At 36.7% G+C, this 16764-nt stretch overlaps 1 protein-coding gene across 1 annotated transcript in view; it reads right to left on the reverse strand.

Annotated features, from left to right (window-relative positions):
• The window catches only part of LOC128074636 (uncharacterized), a 964422-nt gene that overhangs the window by 10364 nt on the left and 937294 nt on the right, over positions 1–16764 (reverse strand). The window lies entirely within an intron of this gene.

The raw sequence follows: 16764 nt of genomic DNA on the forward strand, positions 1-16764 counted from the left end.
CATACCTAGTCTAAAGCTCTCTCAATGAGCCCCGCCAGCTCCTGAGCTAGGATCCAGTTTCCCCTCAGAGACAGGTGAGATCCATCTCAGCTATCAGCTATTATCAGCTATCAGCAGCTATCAGCAGCTATCAGGCCAGGCACTGAGCAAACAGTCCCATAGGCAAAGAACCCACAGGCAGCACCAACTTTTCAGCCACTTATTCAAAGCCCACGTTTTCCTAGACTGCTCTATATCCCTCACCACCCCAGAAGGGAAAGAGGAAATTACCACTTGTGCTCCCACTCCTTCAACGATTCGCCCTAAACCCCTGACATCCTTTTTGATAGATCGCAGGCTTCCCTGAGTGAAGGGTAGGGTGCTCAGTTTATCACTGCCTACCTGAACTATGAATAGTAGGTATTAATCAGAGGAGCAAACCAGATGTGGGAGTTTTTTTGGTGATGCCCCTGATTTGGCCCCAGGGAGGCAACACACTTCCCTACAGGTCAGGTCTGCAAATGGGGACCTCTGTTCCTCTGAGCAGGGAATTGCCCACCACAATTACCCTCCTGTCTTTCCTGGCAGAGGCAGTCCCGAGGTATGGGGGTGGCTGTCTTGCCCTAGGGTCCCTCCTAGGCAGATCCTCCCTTCCCTCCCCACTCACTTCCCCTTCAATTTCCAGAGTCTCAAACCTGTTGCTTAGTGGGACCTGGGGAAGCAGGCTAGGCAGACAGGGGTGCACTCATGGTGCTGAGGCAGGACTCTTTCAACCCTCATCTTCTGTCACAGAATCACAGAATCACCCGGGTTGGAAGGGACTTCAAGGATCATGTAGTTCCAACCCCCCTGCCTAGCAGAGCCACCAAACATACACATTTAGAACAGGTTGCCCAGGACCCCGTCCAACCTGGCCTAGAACACGTCCAAGGACGGGGCATCCACAACCTCCCTGGGCAGCCCGTTCCAGGGCCTAACCACTCTCCTTGTAAAGAACTTCCCCCTAACATCCAACCTAAATCTTCCCTCCTTCAACTTGGATCCATTTCCCCTAGTCCTGCTGTTGTCAGCCCTTCTGAAGAGTTTACTCCCCTCCTGGGTGTAGGTTCCCTTCAGGTATTGATAGGCTGCAATGAGGTCACCCCGCAGCCTTCTCTTCTCCAGGCTGAACAAGCCCAGCTCCCTCAGCCTGTCCTCACAGGGGAGGTCTGTCAGGTCTGTCTGACTGAGCCAGGGCACGGGGTCCACCACATTTCTGGAGGTATCTCCCTGGCACCCTTCAGTGCACACCAGTGAGTCACTCCACCAGTCAATCACACTCCCTGATGGTCCTTAGTCTCTACGCCTCCTCCTTGAGCTCCACCACCAGGCTGAGCAGCTCATCCACGCGCTCACACCTCACACAAGTGAAGCTCCTGCCGTTCTCCCCCCACAGAAGCAGGCTCAGGCACTCTCTGCAGCTGGAGACTTGAATAGCTACATTTCTGGTCAGGCCTTCTGGGTCACCACAGTCCTCTTCCAGCAAGTCTGGTCTTCTCTTGTGGAGACCATTTTTAAGCCTGTGCTCTTAGGGACTGCCAAGACCACAGCTGGTCTCCTAAACAAAGAGGAAAACAACTCTTAGGTGCCCTGTCACTTGACCCACCTCTCATACCCAAACCTGCAGTGCCATATGGGCAGTGTAGGCTGTGCTCACACACTGGCTCAGGAGGCAGCAACAACCCAATGTGCCAGCTAGCTTAAGCCCTCCCAGAGGCTATTTAAAGCTTATCACCAAATGCCAAGGTCAAGGGTGGGTAGTACCATCCTCTCCCTGCTTGGTCAGCAGTCTGCCCACAAACCGCCAGCCCCCCAGCGCAAACCCAGCACAGTTGCTGGCTTCAAAAAACACTTAAAAAGAGATTTTTCTTGGCCCTTCTCACTTCAGATCCCTTGCCCTGCACAGTCTTATCTGCCCTGAAGGTGGTCTCTGCAGCAAATGACCAACGATGTGTTAGTAGGCGTTTAAACAGAACCGCAAATGTGCCAGCTCCACCTCTGCTTGCTCAGCAGCCCACCTACAAGCTGCCCTAAGGCTAGTCTCCACAGCAAAATAAATATTATCAATGTCAAGACTTCATGAAATAATTGAGTAGCTTCACAGTCAACGGTCTTAGGTTTTATAAGCTGAGGATACTTTTTACAAGACTTATCTGATACAGGTTTGCATCAGAAATAGAAAAAAATGACAAAGTGGAACAAACCACTACCATTTCAGAGGTCAGTTTTATTCTATCATGTCACTTGAAAAACTTCTGAAACACTGTAAGGAAGACAGAGTTGCAGTGTCAGATTCCATCTGGCATAGAGAATAAAATATCTAAAAAAATAAGTAGACATCTATTGAATCTGAAAGGAAACTCATTCTTGACTAATGAACATAAAGACATTATTCATAATTGGACTGTGGATCTCCTTGACACAGGACATAACAGAGCAGACATCATACGTATCAAGAACTGAGAAAAATCTCTGGACAAGAAGAGAAAATCTCATGAAATATCATGAAATATATATTTAGCTTTATAGTCTGGATGTTGGTATTGATTTGAGTTTCTTTTTAGGAGAAAGTATGCTTCGTCTGTTCTTGCCCAAAATATCTAGATATAAGTTACTGGATTACACAATTATATTATGGGATAGCAATCCTCTGTAGACAAGTGTATAACGGTAAAATCTAAAGTTGTTTTTTTTTGTTTTTTTTTTGTTTTTTTTAATTAAAGATTTTTTTGTTTGCTTGCTTTATTTTTTTATAGCTTGTGTTTTACAGTTTAAATACATGGGACATTATGGATTCATGCTATGCTTACTGATTCAACTGTAATTATGGTAATGGTCAGCAAATATAGGTGTGAAGATGACCAAGTAGAAACTGGTAAATAACCTGTACAATCCCCATTAATAAGTGGGAATAACTCCACCTCAGCAATATGGCTTGGTCCAAGAGCCTCCCTGAAGTAATAGAAAGTTGCGCCATTTTTTGACGCGCATAGTAAGACTTTGACCGGTGCATGTTGCACTTCCCGTTGAATCCAAACTTACTGGAAAGTTAGACCATGCTACATTTTAACTCCAGATCATGTTCAGCTTCTAATTTGAGCAAGTCTACCATATCTTGTCATGGAGCAGATTTTAATTGCTTGGGTGTATTTTTGCTTCATTATCATTGTCACAATCTTTAACGAGGCTGAAGTGTTTTTAGGAATTCCAGATGTTGCTATTTAATTTTTCTTCCTTTCCCTACTCTTTATGTAACTGCCTTATAAACTAACATGAAAAGATCATTATAATTTTTGGATTAGGAGTATGAGATGTTTTAGAATATTTCTGTCAGTAATACCGCAAAGATAGCAGATGGCCTGTATTTTCTAGATTGTGCAGTGGAATATACCAGTAATGTTCCTACAAAAGAGATCAACATTTAGATTTCAAAGGGTATTAGGGCCTTTTTCTTCCTAAGATACATCTTTCTGGCAATGCATAGGAGCTCTCAAGTAGGTGTAAATTACATTTATAGCCATGACTGTAAGGTTCATTGACATGGTTAGAGAAATATAAAGTACTCTCAGTGAAAATGACAATCAGGCCCTTAGGCTTAGACAAATGGATGGACAAAATATCTGAGCAGTTTTATGCCACCTTTGCAAAAAGAAGTCACGGGTTTAAAATAAAAATAAAAATAAAATAATGAATTGCCAAATAAATTGATCTATTATGGAATAAATCCCAGAAACCATGACACAAATAAAAAAATAAAAACAAACAAGAAAAGTATTTACTATTCTCTCTCCTGCATGTTGGTGAGTGAATATAAATCTGATAGAAATCAAATAGGATAGCTGAATTCCAGCTGTGACTCATGCAGGGCCCTCCTATATGATAACGGCTAAATCACTTCTCTTACACATATACCAGTTCCCTGGTTTGCCCAGCTATAATACTGAGATGGTGGACTATATTTTTATTTTACAACACTTTATGCATAAAAACTGCTATATGAAGGTATTTTAATGTTATAAGAATATCCATCTACTCACTCCTGCTATAAAATTTATGTCTGAACTATTGAACTGAGCTGACTGTTATATCAGAAATGTTAGGAGCAATTCTATGTCTATTTCACCTCCCAAATTAATATATATACAATCTATTTATTGTCTTCTCTTTCTAAATTACAACAGATGCCATTCAACTACCTCCTTTTATGAAGGAGCACAGTATTAATTCTTTTAACCCTGTTTTTTTTATTTATTTGTTTTTTTTTTATAAAATTGTGCACATCTTTATGTCCATGCCTACATTTGAAAGTATTGTAAGTTACACATCCCGTTTTGAAGGCATATCTCTGCATGAGTACACTAACATATGCTTAAAGATCCTCTATCAGTACACTTAAGTCACAATTAACGACAGTCTAACTTTTAATCATACATATATATGATTTACATATCTCTATCTTCTAAAAATAACTTTTAATGATGTAAAAATTTAAACTTTCTCTAACCTGATTTTGAAATAGTTAGAATTTTAAGGCATAGTGACATTTTTCAAAAGAAATACTGCAGTCCCACAATGGTCACTACAACTTGAAACCGAAATTCAACACCTACTTATGAAATATGTATATATATATATATATATATATATGTAATATATGTATTTCTTTTGCTTTGTTTGTGACAGTAACTCTTCTCTATCAACTTAAAATGGGAGGACTGTCATCTAGTGCCAATATGTCCACAACTATAATGCTTAACTCAGAGCAAGTACAGAAGCATTTTCCTGTGATTCTGATAATCATTTATAAATTTAATTTCATTAATCTATATCTAGGCTATGTATTTGAAAGTACTTACAGAATTTTTAAGTCCTAGCATTCTTATATTCGGACATTTACTCAGTAAATATGCATCCTTTTACAGAAAAATAATCTCTGTGTGGATTCTAGTGCATTATGTTTGTGCAGAAAGAATTCTGCTACAGTAAACTATGAAAGAAAAAAAAAAAAAAAAAAAAAAAACATAATGAAAGAAAGTAAAAATAAAAGAAAAAAGAGATCATTGGTATTGAGCCTTTGTCAGCACTCACAAAAGATCCCTCTTGTTCTTTCCATGGCTGTGCAGAGTTTGGTTGATTGCTTCAGCCATTAATTCCATCTCAAGATTTGTCTCTGCTTATACTACATTTTTCCTAGCTGCTATTTACTGATGTTGCTTGTGCCAGCTGATGAGTGTGATGAGATTAGAATGTGATGAAGTCAGGAGTTTTTGATGGGGTAGAAAAACGTTGAACACTAGGAATTATTATGATGAACCTATTATACTTGCAGTGATTTCTAAATCAGGACATTGGCATAGGGCAATTATTTTACTATCCTTTAAGTTCTTCTCAGCCAAATCCTTTGTGGTTCTGTAATGAATATGATCAACAACACATTGAAAAGTAAAGGCATTTACTTTAAATAAGTCACATTCTTTTTATTCAAATTCATAGTAAGTTTGTGCTTATCTTCTTGCTGTAAAAAAGCCCGGGCATGGTGAAGCTATTTTTTCCTCAGTTGATTAATGGATGGTCTGCAGTATCTTACTAGTTTCATTTTTCTAGCTGAAGGATACCATATTTGGAGCTAAAGCTTTTCAAAGTCTTCTCCAGAGTACCTTCATTCAAATTTATTTTTCTCTGGCAATACATAAGTAACTCTAAGTAACTTAACTACACATGTGAAAACTCCTGTGGTCATGTATTTTGAGCAACAGCACTTTCCTGTTTCAGTATTTTCTTAGCCTAACCTACAGCAGCTGGTGAAGTGTCTTGTTTGTTTCTGTTTTACCTGAACTCTAAGCTTTTGTAAATATGGAGATTGGAGGTCATTTCAAACTGGGAAACAAGATGCCCTCAAATAATGGAAGAGGGTTATCTTAGACAGGAATTAGATGGCTGATGTATGCAGACCTATATTGCCTCAGAACAAAAATATGGCAAATTATGGCACAGTGGAATAACTGCAGAAAGTGCATTGTGGGTATGACTGAGTGCTGCAAGAAAACTGAGCCACTGGTGTTTTCTGAGAGTGTAATTTAATGTTAAATTTCTTCCAGGTACAAAGCTTGTTAGTAGACATCTTTCCTATTCTTTTCCATGATTACTTGTTTGTTCCTACTTTCACATTAAAGGTCAAGATGAGATAGTTCAAAGAACTGTAAGGTAAAAAAAAAAAAAAAAAGCAGAGAGAACATTTAAAAAAATACGGCCTTCAGAAATTATTTTCCTTGTTTTTCACTCATCTAGTCTACAACTAAGCCCTAAAAACATTCTTACATATGTATGCATACATTCTTACACATATATATGCATGCGAACAGGTATATTTTCAAGCAATGCACATGGCATTAAATCCCCTTCTCTGCGAGGCAAAGTAATCAGATAACCATGGACTTCTATTGCTTCTCCAACTACAGAGCAGTGCTTTGTTTCAGTTGTTCCAAGAGCAGCTGCAAAGCAGAGAAGTGTCTTAAAATGCCATTTGCACTGAAGGTGCTACATTTGTAATAGATCAGATCTTCAACACATCACACAGTGTAGCCAATCAGTCAAAAGTGACCACTGTCCCATTTGTATGTCCTTGCTTTGAATATTGCATGTAATTCTGGGCCCCATAATACAAGAATGATGTTGAGAACTTGAATGCATCTAGATGACAGCGGCAAAGCTGATAACAGGGCTGAAAGGCTTGTCCTGTGAAGAGAGGCTGGGGGTGCTTGGGCTGTCCAGTCTGGGAAACAGAAGGCTGATAGACTACTTCACAGCTCTCTTTAACTTCCTGAGGAGGGGCAGAGGGGCAGTAGAGAAGGCTCCACACGTTCCTTTATACATCTCTAAATCAGTTCCATGAAAAATTATGATTTAGAAAGCAAAAACTTACCTCTCCAGAAACATACTTTTTTTTTGTTTTTGTTTTTGTTTTGTTTGTTTTTTAATGTACCTCATACAGAGCTACAGTGTAGAGGAAAATTAAGTCAAAAAGTGCAATTAAGGAACAAGTTTCTGGGGGAAGGCAGAAGCAGGAATCTTCTCAGCTAGGACTGTTGCTGTAACATGGAACACACTGAAGGTAAGACTCAGACCACATTTTCACCCTAACCTCAAACTCAAAATACATTACCTCCCTCTGTGACTGAAAATATTTTTACATGTATTGATTTTATACTTACAGATAATCTTTTTTATTTAGGATTTAAAAATGCTATCTAAACAGAATGAGAAGGACCAACATACCAGAACAAACAAATGGCCCGTTCCACCCAGTATCTGGTCTCTAAGGTCTGCAGTGGGAGGCATAAAATCCCCATATTGTAACTAATTATGCAGTAATATACCATGGGAGATTGTCCCCAGCTGCCTGTATTACTAACTCATCTGAAACCTGAGTGCATGGTAAATCTCAAGAGAAAACTTGATTCTCTCAAGATTTTCAGTTTTAAGAAGTTTTACTAAAGTTCAGAGAGGCACATGAATTCTCTCTGTTTGTTTCTTTGTTTAGAATATTTTTTTAAACTCCAAAAGAATTATTATAATTTTTTTAATGGGATTCTCTGCTTGCAAGCTCATTCTCAAGATTTCATTGGTGGATCTTGGCTGTAATAAAGGTTAGATTTTACCTGCAGAATGTATAAAAGTTACAAACCACTCTTTTAATTTTGTTCTCTGTGTGTGATTCATTGGACTGAAACATACTGAAAATTTTGTCAACAATCAGCTTTATAAAAGCTGTGCACATTGTCTGCATGAAAACCCTATTTTGATGAGAAAATGACTATTAATGAGAACATGTTCCTTTCTGGCATCAGACTTGAAGAGACACAGGTCATAAATCTCTTTGATCTTCTTGCAAAAAGCAAAAATCAAGAAAAGAAGCAAGTTCATTTTTTTCCCCCTTCATTTTTTAAAGTTCCTGATTGAAACAATTCCATTTAGTAATCAGTAATTTATCATGCTTGCTGCCTCCCACCTCCTTTCAGTTATTCCTGTGCTTTTGTTTGGTTTTGATTCTTCATTTCAACAAACTGCAGAACCTTTTCAAATAATTCTATTTATTTCCCTCAGTTTCACAGGGGCAGAGGTGGAGATTATTTTTCAGAGAGGATGATGAGGAGAATAGCTTTTTTGTTTGTTTGTTTAATTTTGTTTCATGTTATTTATTTATTTTTCTTTTTAATAAAGGACATATGGAAGGTGGGAAATAAAAGAAAAAGAGAGAAAGAAACTATAGAGATGAAATGTAAACAAGAATCTTCGTATTCTAGTTCAGTGAACTGCTGCCTTTCGTAGATGTGTCAATACTGCCATCTCTTGCTTCCTCAGCAGCGTGGGCAGAAAACTATAACGTAAGTTGAAGAATGAACGTACACTTGCAAACATACACACACATAAAAGAGCTAAGTTTTCCAAGAGAGAGGTGAGTGAATTTTTCCTGGTACATATTGCCGTGTTCTGAGAGGACTTATTTCTTAATTTTCTTCTTTCTGTTGATACATAGCTTCAGTGGGCTTGGATGACTAAAACATCAGCTAGAAATTTAAGCTTGTAATGTGAGTTACCTCTAGCCATTCTGAAGAGGAGAAAAAATCTGTATTAGCCAAATAATGATGAAGTTCATCTTGTATATCACCCCTGCTGTGAAGATAATATGCATGTATGTAAATACGCATGAAATATTAAGTTGTATATATTTCTAATATATGTCAAATATAATGCAAGCATTTTAACAGTAAGTCCTTAGTTTGGTAAATCTACTGAAATAATTTCCAAAGACAGAGAATGTATGCATACATATGATTATGACAGTTATTCGGCTTGATAGGTCATGAAGCATCATGTTGCATAAATGCAGTGACCAATATTTTGGGCTTTATGACTATGATCTATAGCAGAATTATTGTTTCACTGAGATAAACGCACAAGAACTGCATAGTCATTTGTCAGTGAGAAATGCTGTTTTCTAGGCTGACGCAAACTACATACCAAACTTAAATTCCCAGCTCTTCGGTTTTAATACATTCACAAAAAGGTTCAATTTTCTTATTATTTTTTTTTTCTTCTTCTTCTTCTTTTCTTTCCCTTTTTCTTTTTCTTTTCTTATTTTCTTTTACTTTTTCTTCTTTTTATTTATTTATTTTTCATTACTACTCAGTGGTATTAGTTATAGCAGGAATGTATAGTCTTGTGAAGTGAAAATCAATGAAACTTTCACATAAAGTAAAATTGATTTCTTAAGTTGGATAGGACAATTTCTGAGGCTTAAATGCATATCAGCACTCAAGTGATGAAAGAAACACTGACATTGAGGGGTTTGTTTGTTTGTTTTGTTTTTGTATTATTGCAACTTAAATTTTATTTCAAAAGTCACATCAGTAATGACATTATCTGGACCTACAGTAGGTCTTACTGTTTCTGTCTAAACACGAGCAGTTGTGCACATATACTTTGATGATTTTTTTTTACTATTCAATTTGCTTAGAATATATTTCAGAAAAGTGTGTGACTATTGATAATATCATGGAGTAATGGATGAAGGTTACTCCCCTCTACATTTCTTGCTGATCTTTGAGTTTGCTTAGCAAGCACTGTCAAAGAGTTGTGCATTAGTTCAGCTTTGAAATGCTGCCCAAGCTAAGCACAGTACCAGTATTTTATTATTCCTTTTGCTCATAATTATTTTTTAAATTTTTTAATTGAATTTGAACATATATAGGGTATATAGTTGTGTGCATCTGTGTGAAGTAAGATGATAACTGAAGTCCAAAAATACCAAACCTGGCAGTTGTCTTCACTGCAGAGCAAATGCTTTATCAATGTGCCACAGGTGTACAGCACCAGTGCAGATAAAAACATATAGGACCTCTGATGACAGCTCTATGTTCAAAATACATTAATCACTCAAAGTAAATTTGTGCACCTGTTATACACTGTAGGTGTTTCACTTGCTTTGTTCCAGAAATATTAAAATAGCTGATTTTTTTTCCCCTTTTTCAGTGTGGTTGGTCCAAGAAATACACAGGATATTTTCCTACTTGGTGTGACTTCTTGATCTATCACATCTGCTCCACATACTCCAGTGTAGTCACACTACTCCTCTGCATAATGCACAGATGTGGAACAAATAATAGGACTCTTTTTTGTTCCCAGGGCTAAAGTCCACGTTATCCAAAATAGCAGAATTCTCAGTTTTGTGAATAAGGTATGTTGTTCAGTTCATGTGATGGAAACCCCATAATTATGTATTTTACTCAGTGAACTTTTGTTTCATTTGCAGTCTATCAGTTCTGAGCCCTCACAGATTAATTGCAACCAGATAGGGTTCAGACCAATCTCAAAAACCAAATTCCACAAAAATAACAGTCTTATGATCTTTTTTAATCAAATTGAGTGAGAGCTAGAGGACAACTGTATTACCAGCTATAGATAGTTGAACTCATATAAAAGATAATGATATAGGCTCCTGATTTTGTTTGCTGTGGGAGGAACAACCTTGATTCCGCTGTCTGCACTCAGTAGATTTTTTTGGAAAAAGCACACGGGTCACTATTAAACCGGGTGGTGACATTTGTGCTTCCTGATCAATGGAGAGGTGGTGAATTACCCCCCGGACACATGAACCAAACTAAGATTTGTCCATCGACTTAAAATACTTAATAGCTATAAGTATTTTTTCAAGGCTCTAGATGCAAGATAAATAGTTGATGAAATAGTGTTCAGTACAGTTTGTCATCAGCAATAGGGAGTACATTATTTTCTCTCGACCTCTTTAAATTCATCTTTTCTTTTTTGCTTCACTGATTTAACTATTTCACCTCCAGCAAGACAAATATATAAATAAATCAGTAGTTCATACTTCAACATCATCTTTACCATCAAAAAACATGCAGGTGCTCCTCAAACAAAACAAGGACACTTCTCAGTGCATGATACCTCCTATCTCAGCACTTGAGAATTATTGTGTTTTCTTAAATGTGGTGTTTTTTAATGAGAATTCTCCTATCTGATACAGATCTGTGAATTATTCTTTATTTTTTCTTTTTTTCTGTTTACCACCCTCCAGCATGGTCTGTTGATTTTATGTCAGGAGCAATACAATGGCAATGAAACTGACTAATATCTTAAGGTTACTTCAGATTTATGCAAGAATTATATTTACAAGTACTTCTGCAAACTTGTATGAAAGAAATTCCAAGGAATATGTACAGAAGTCAGATAGTCCAGGGCCAGAAGTTTTGGAACAACTTCTTATTTCATCATGAGATCAGCAAAGTACATCTGTTTTTCAGTAGCAAAAGTTATATCAATCCTACTGCTGATTCTTCACAATGTGGATTATCAGACAGCCAAAACAGTTAATAGGTGAGATTAAAGCAGATTAAATCTCCACATTGTCTTCTGGACCTGGGTGATTTTCTCAGAGCTAGATCTACATCCTCTTACAGGATTTAGAAGGCATTTATCCACAGAAGAGTAAGGGACAACGAGTATCATCTTTTTTTTTAAGTTTTATTTTAAACAACTCTCAGTGTGACAAATATCCTAACAGCATAGGATGGCAAATACCAGATGGAAGCTCTCCTTTATATTGTGCGTGTTAGTCTAAACACATACATTGTAAAATGCTATGCACACACAATCTCATTATCAGAATGAGGTAACTCAGATAGCAATTTAAAAAATATTTTAAAAGGACAAAACAAGATGTGTAATATTTTTTCCTTATAGCAAGTAATAAATTTAACTTTCTTCTTCACATTACTGCCTAATGTGCATTATCAGTATTTGGTTTGTTTTCAGAGAGATGTAGATTCAGTTCAAGTCAGTGATTCACTCAAATTTCCTAATATTCTTAAGGATGTTTCTCCATAAAACTTGAAAAAGGATCCTTAATCTTACCAAACTCCTCTATTTTATCTTCTACCCATAAATTACATTCCCATCTGGAGCTGCATCGGTAAGACATGTTATGAATTCTTTTACAGGTAATTCATTCCTTTCTTTTCAGTGCCTTTGTATGAATCTTTTTCAGAGTCATTAGACTTCTACTACCCACTTGGGTTTCTTAAGAATCCCTTTAAAATCAGAAGTTTTGGAGTGTGTAAGCAACCAAATTATTTTTCTTCCTTCTCTTTCAGTTTTCTTTCATGATGTTTGCTGTTTCACCCTTGAATGTTTGAACTTCCTTTTACCCCCTGAACGTATGCCTAGAGTCACACTGAATATCATAACAGCACTGACACTCACTGCTATCACTCAAACTAAATTTACCCTTACAGGCTAGTATAGAGTATCTCAACCAGCTTCCCTACAGAGTGCAAATGCACAGGAAATTTACTGCTTTAGAGGTTTCACAGATAATATTTTGAAAGTTTAAATAGTGCTATGTTTTTCTAATAAGTCCAGGTATATTTTGAAAGAGCCAGGTAAAGCCAGACAAGAATTTTAGTAATCTGGGTTCCTTTTAAGAGCACAGAACAAAAGAAAACTTACAGGGGAAGAAGATAAATTTTTTTTATGTCTCTTTAGCACAGAGAATTGTCTCTCCTAAATTTCTGGGCTAGCGACAGGTACAGCTAATAATGATTTTTAATAAAAAGTCTCAATGCTTTTCTTTCCTGATTTTTAATATTACAAGCAAGGATTCTTACTAGTACTACAGCATTTTTGTGTTACTAGCAGAGGAGAGAGAGGAGAGTTAAATGTCCCCAAAAGGTTATGTAGACCAGACTCATAAGTATACCCAATCTGTTAGGGAGTATCAAACTTGAAATTTCCATACTAATAACCTTAGGCAGGTTTTATATCTATATTAGCCATGTTTATCATTTCTTTTTTGTTTGCTTGTTTTTGTTTTTGTTGATTATTTGTTATGCATGCTTAGATATGCTTTTTTTTTTATGACACATTGGGAATATGGGTCATTCCTGACATCTCTTTCTTCACTGCCTGATAACACCTAAAATAAGTTTTGTTGTTGTTGTTTTTTCAGAAGTTCTGTAGTTTAGTTTTCACTGGTTCTTACAACTCATCCCCTAGCATTTTATCATAGCTTTGAATTTTTGTCACTTAACTTTCCTTTTCCTTATTGAAAAAGGAAAAAAAAATCATCAGATTTTATTTATTTTCTGTTTAGTCTTTTCTACTGTGCTAAGGTTGCTTTTTATATGGCACTGAGAAAACCTTATTTACAAGTGGTAGCACTGGATACACTTTAGAGCTAAGCAGTCTCAAGAAGCTTTTTATTTTTCCACACACCTATACACAACATTTTATAAGCATAAATATGTACATAGCTGCATTTGTATGAGTATATTGTATTTACGTATATACTCTGTCTCTTTAACTAGAGAGTTTTTGTAATGATTTAATGATGGGTGTTGATGGTTAGAGACTGTTTCTTTCTCTCTTAACAGTATGAATAAAGCAGTAGGGCATCTGTGAAATACAGTTCTGTAAATCTCAGAACAACAAGGGTAGTTTGTGTGTTTCCTTTTGCCCAGAATCTCCCATTTGTGTTAAGCAAATGTTTTATTTATTTGCTTGTGTATTGTTTCCAATTCTTTTGGATATTGGTAGACTTTCTTAGTGTGTGTCTTATTGTTTTGTTTGAGATAAGGAATGGCTGAATGAATTCAAGTAAAATAAGAGTCTGTTCCTCTCTAGCGTGTTTCCAAGTCATGACCTTGACCCAAACTGATCGTTCATGGAAGTTTACAAAAATTACACTCTTTACTACCTGCATTTTTGAATTTTTCTGATTTAGGAAGTAGAATGTAGTACCTGGATTCTCAGGAGACGGCTCTATTTCTGAGACGTTTTCAGTCCAAATTTTCAGACTCAAGGGATTCTATTAGCTCAGATAAATTCTGAATAAATATCCTTTGGGTGTTTGTCAACTTTTATCTGAACCAGAAGTATATGAAAGTTCACTCATCTTTTGACAAATCATTGTGGCATGTGATATCATATCCTTTTCAAAGATTGGAGAAAGGGCACCTAAGGGCTCACAAAATGGGCAGGAGTTCATGGAGACATGTGCTCCTTTCTAATCCTACAGAATAATTCTTTTGTACTTCTAATGAGACAACTGCATTGTTTTCCAAACTGCTCCTTTGATTCCATTTCGACATGTTCCTGTAAAAAGGATTAATCATACATTTAAATGCCTGTGAGGCTGGAGTTCTAGAAAGGAGTATAATTGTTGTACTGGACAAAGCAAAACTCACATTTGATACATTTAATAGTGGCTATTTGTTCTTTATAAAGGACAGAGAATATAAAACTCTAGCTTGAACTCATGCACCCACAATTTTAATTTTTTATTCTTTCCAGCTTGAAGATATAACATCCCCTAAATTCAGCATATGAAACCCACAAGTAGTAGCTGTATTTTTGGGATAGGTGTATTAATCTGAAATGTACCTATCCCTTCACAGTGAACTTGGTGCAACTTTACACCTCATTAGTCAACCAAAAGCAGCCATAGTTCCCACAGTCCCATGAAATAAAAAAATAAAATAAACAAAAATAAAAATCAATTGCTGTTGCCAGGAATTCAGAAGTATGCAACTGTTACCTGTGAAGTGACTAAATGGGCCACATGATACAACATTTTGACTGGAATGAAAATTATCACATTGCAGCAACAGGGAAGTAAATTCTTCATCTCTATTTCTTCTGAAGACATTTTTGTGGAAAGTAGGTCTCATATCATTCCTTGGATTTTGTCAGCTGCCACCTCCCAGGTCCACAAGGCCAAGGCCAGGGCATCAGTGCAGTCATTACAAAGAGTTGACGCTGACAGAGCAATGTGTTTTCGTTGATCCCAGCATAGACTTCTTTTGGACAGTGTTTTATTATTATTTTATTTATTTGTTTATTTATTTATTTTATGCAGCTGTCCCTGGGCAAAAGGATTAATGAGCCACAGAGGATGAAATCTTTTGAATATGAAACACAAAACATCATATTTAAATATAATGAATAATAAACACAAGAGCAAATATTCTTCTTCTCTCTTTCAATTTCTCTCTCCTCAAGCTGCTAGTCATCTTATCTGGTACCATAGCACATTAAAACAAACAAAAAGAAGAATCTACACTTAAAAAACAATTCAAAAAACCCACAGAAACCCCACAACCCAACCCCAAAATAATTGCTTTCCATCCTGTGTCATTTTTTAATTAAAGATAGCAGCACTGCAATCTACAATATATCTGGAAATTATTAGAAACCTTTTCCAGAGGCAAAAAGGATCAATACCTCTTTGTCTCTGTGGCATAAAACATCACAGTGTTACTTCTTTCCTGCTGGCAAGAGAGAAAGTAGAAAGACTCTAAAGATGGGAATAATAGAAGCAACAAAGGTTAGAGTCATGTGCCAGGTCAAATAAATATACTTTTTATTTTGTTTTTATTAAAAAAGAAATAAACAGGCTGGTTTGACTTATCCTTCTTCCATACCTGATTTTCCATTCATATGATCAGTTTTGCTTCACTTTTGTCAGGGACACAGTATGTGGAGCTACTGAATCACGCCTATGAAAAAAAGATATGTGACTGAGGATTAGAAGAGTAGCTTGAAAGTCATGTTCAGGCTTTCCTTCCTGGTTCTCCATAGATGCACTTTGTGACATGGCTCAGCATTCTTGGAGCTGAGAAGATGGAATTCTTTAATTTTGCACACTGGTGCTCACAATTGCTGGAGAGTAATTTTTTCCTGGCTGTACTTCCCTGCACAGACTGACTTTGTCTTTTACCTTTTGCCTTCTGAAGGTCAGTCAGATGTTGCTTGTACTCAAGGCCTAGTGTTCCATTCATGGTAGAGTTTAGAAGCATAGTCCCCCTCTCAACCCAAATATACCACAGTTGAGGTTCATTTAAGTCATCCTGTTTTCTCCATATGACAGTGGAGAGGAATAGAAATTTATTAGCTGAAACTACAAATAAGTCATTACTTAAGGTGTCTGATATTTCCTCCTTGTATTAAACAAGCAAACCAAATAATGAAACATTAGGGGGGAAAAAAAAAACCTAAAAAAAAACCTAAAAAAAAAAAACCCTAAAAACAAAAAAACAAACAAAAAAAAACTTCATACACTCCAATAAAGGAAAAAGAGAAAACAGCAGAGATGATGATGAGCTCAGATATCTGCACTAGAGCAATCTGGGATTAAACTGTACCTCAGTTTCTCTATGTATAAACTATAACAATAGGACATCAATAACACCATATGAAATTGTTGACACTCACTTCTTTGTGTGAATACGTTGTCTGCTTAGACAGAATAATTCACCAAAACAGATGGCAAAAGGAATATGTTTTCTCTGTATTTTATGCTGCCTATTTCCAGCAGGATTTTGTAAGTAACCACATTTCTTTTTTCTGAGTTGCAAGGCGAGGATCAGATGGGACAGACCTACCTGCACTGCTAGGAATTGCTCCTAGTCACACAGATATATTTCTGAATAGAAAACCAATGTTGTTGTTTCAAAAGACATCAGCTTCTAGAAAGCCCCTGTTGGATCTATAAGCAAGTGCGTTGGGGAGCATCCGACCATTTATTCACAGATTCTAAGAGTGAAAGTTTTGCATTTTGATCATCAGGACTGTTCAGTGTAACATCAGTTTCCCTTCCTCTACTTTTTTTTCAGCTGTTCAACTAGAATATATATATTCAGAAGAAAATAACACTAGATGCCAAATTTT

The sequence above is a fragment of the Tympanuchus pallidicinctus genome, unplaced genomic scaffold (genome assembly GCF_026119805.1).
Source record: "Tympanuchus pallidicinctus isolate F22 unplaced genomic scaffold, pur_lepc_1.0 scaffold9, whole genome shotgun sequence".
NCBI lineage: Eukaryota > Metazoa > Chordata > Aves > Galliformes > Phasianidae > Tympanuchus > Tympanuchus pallidicinctus.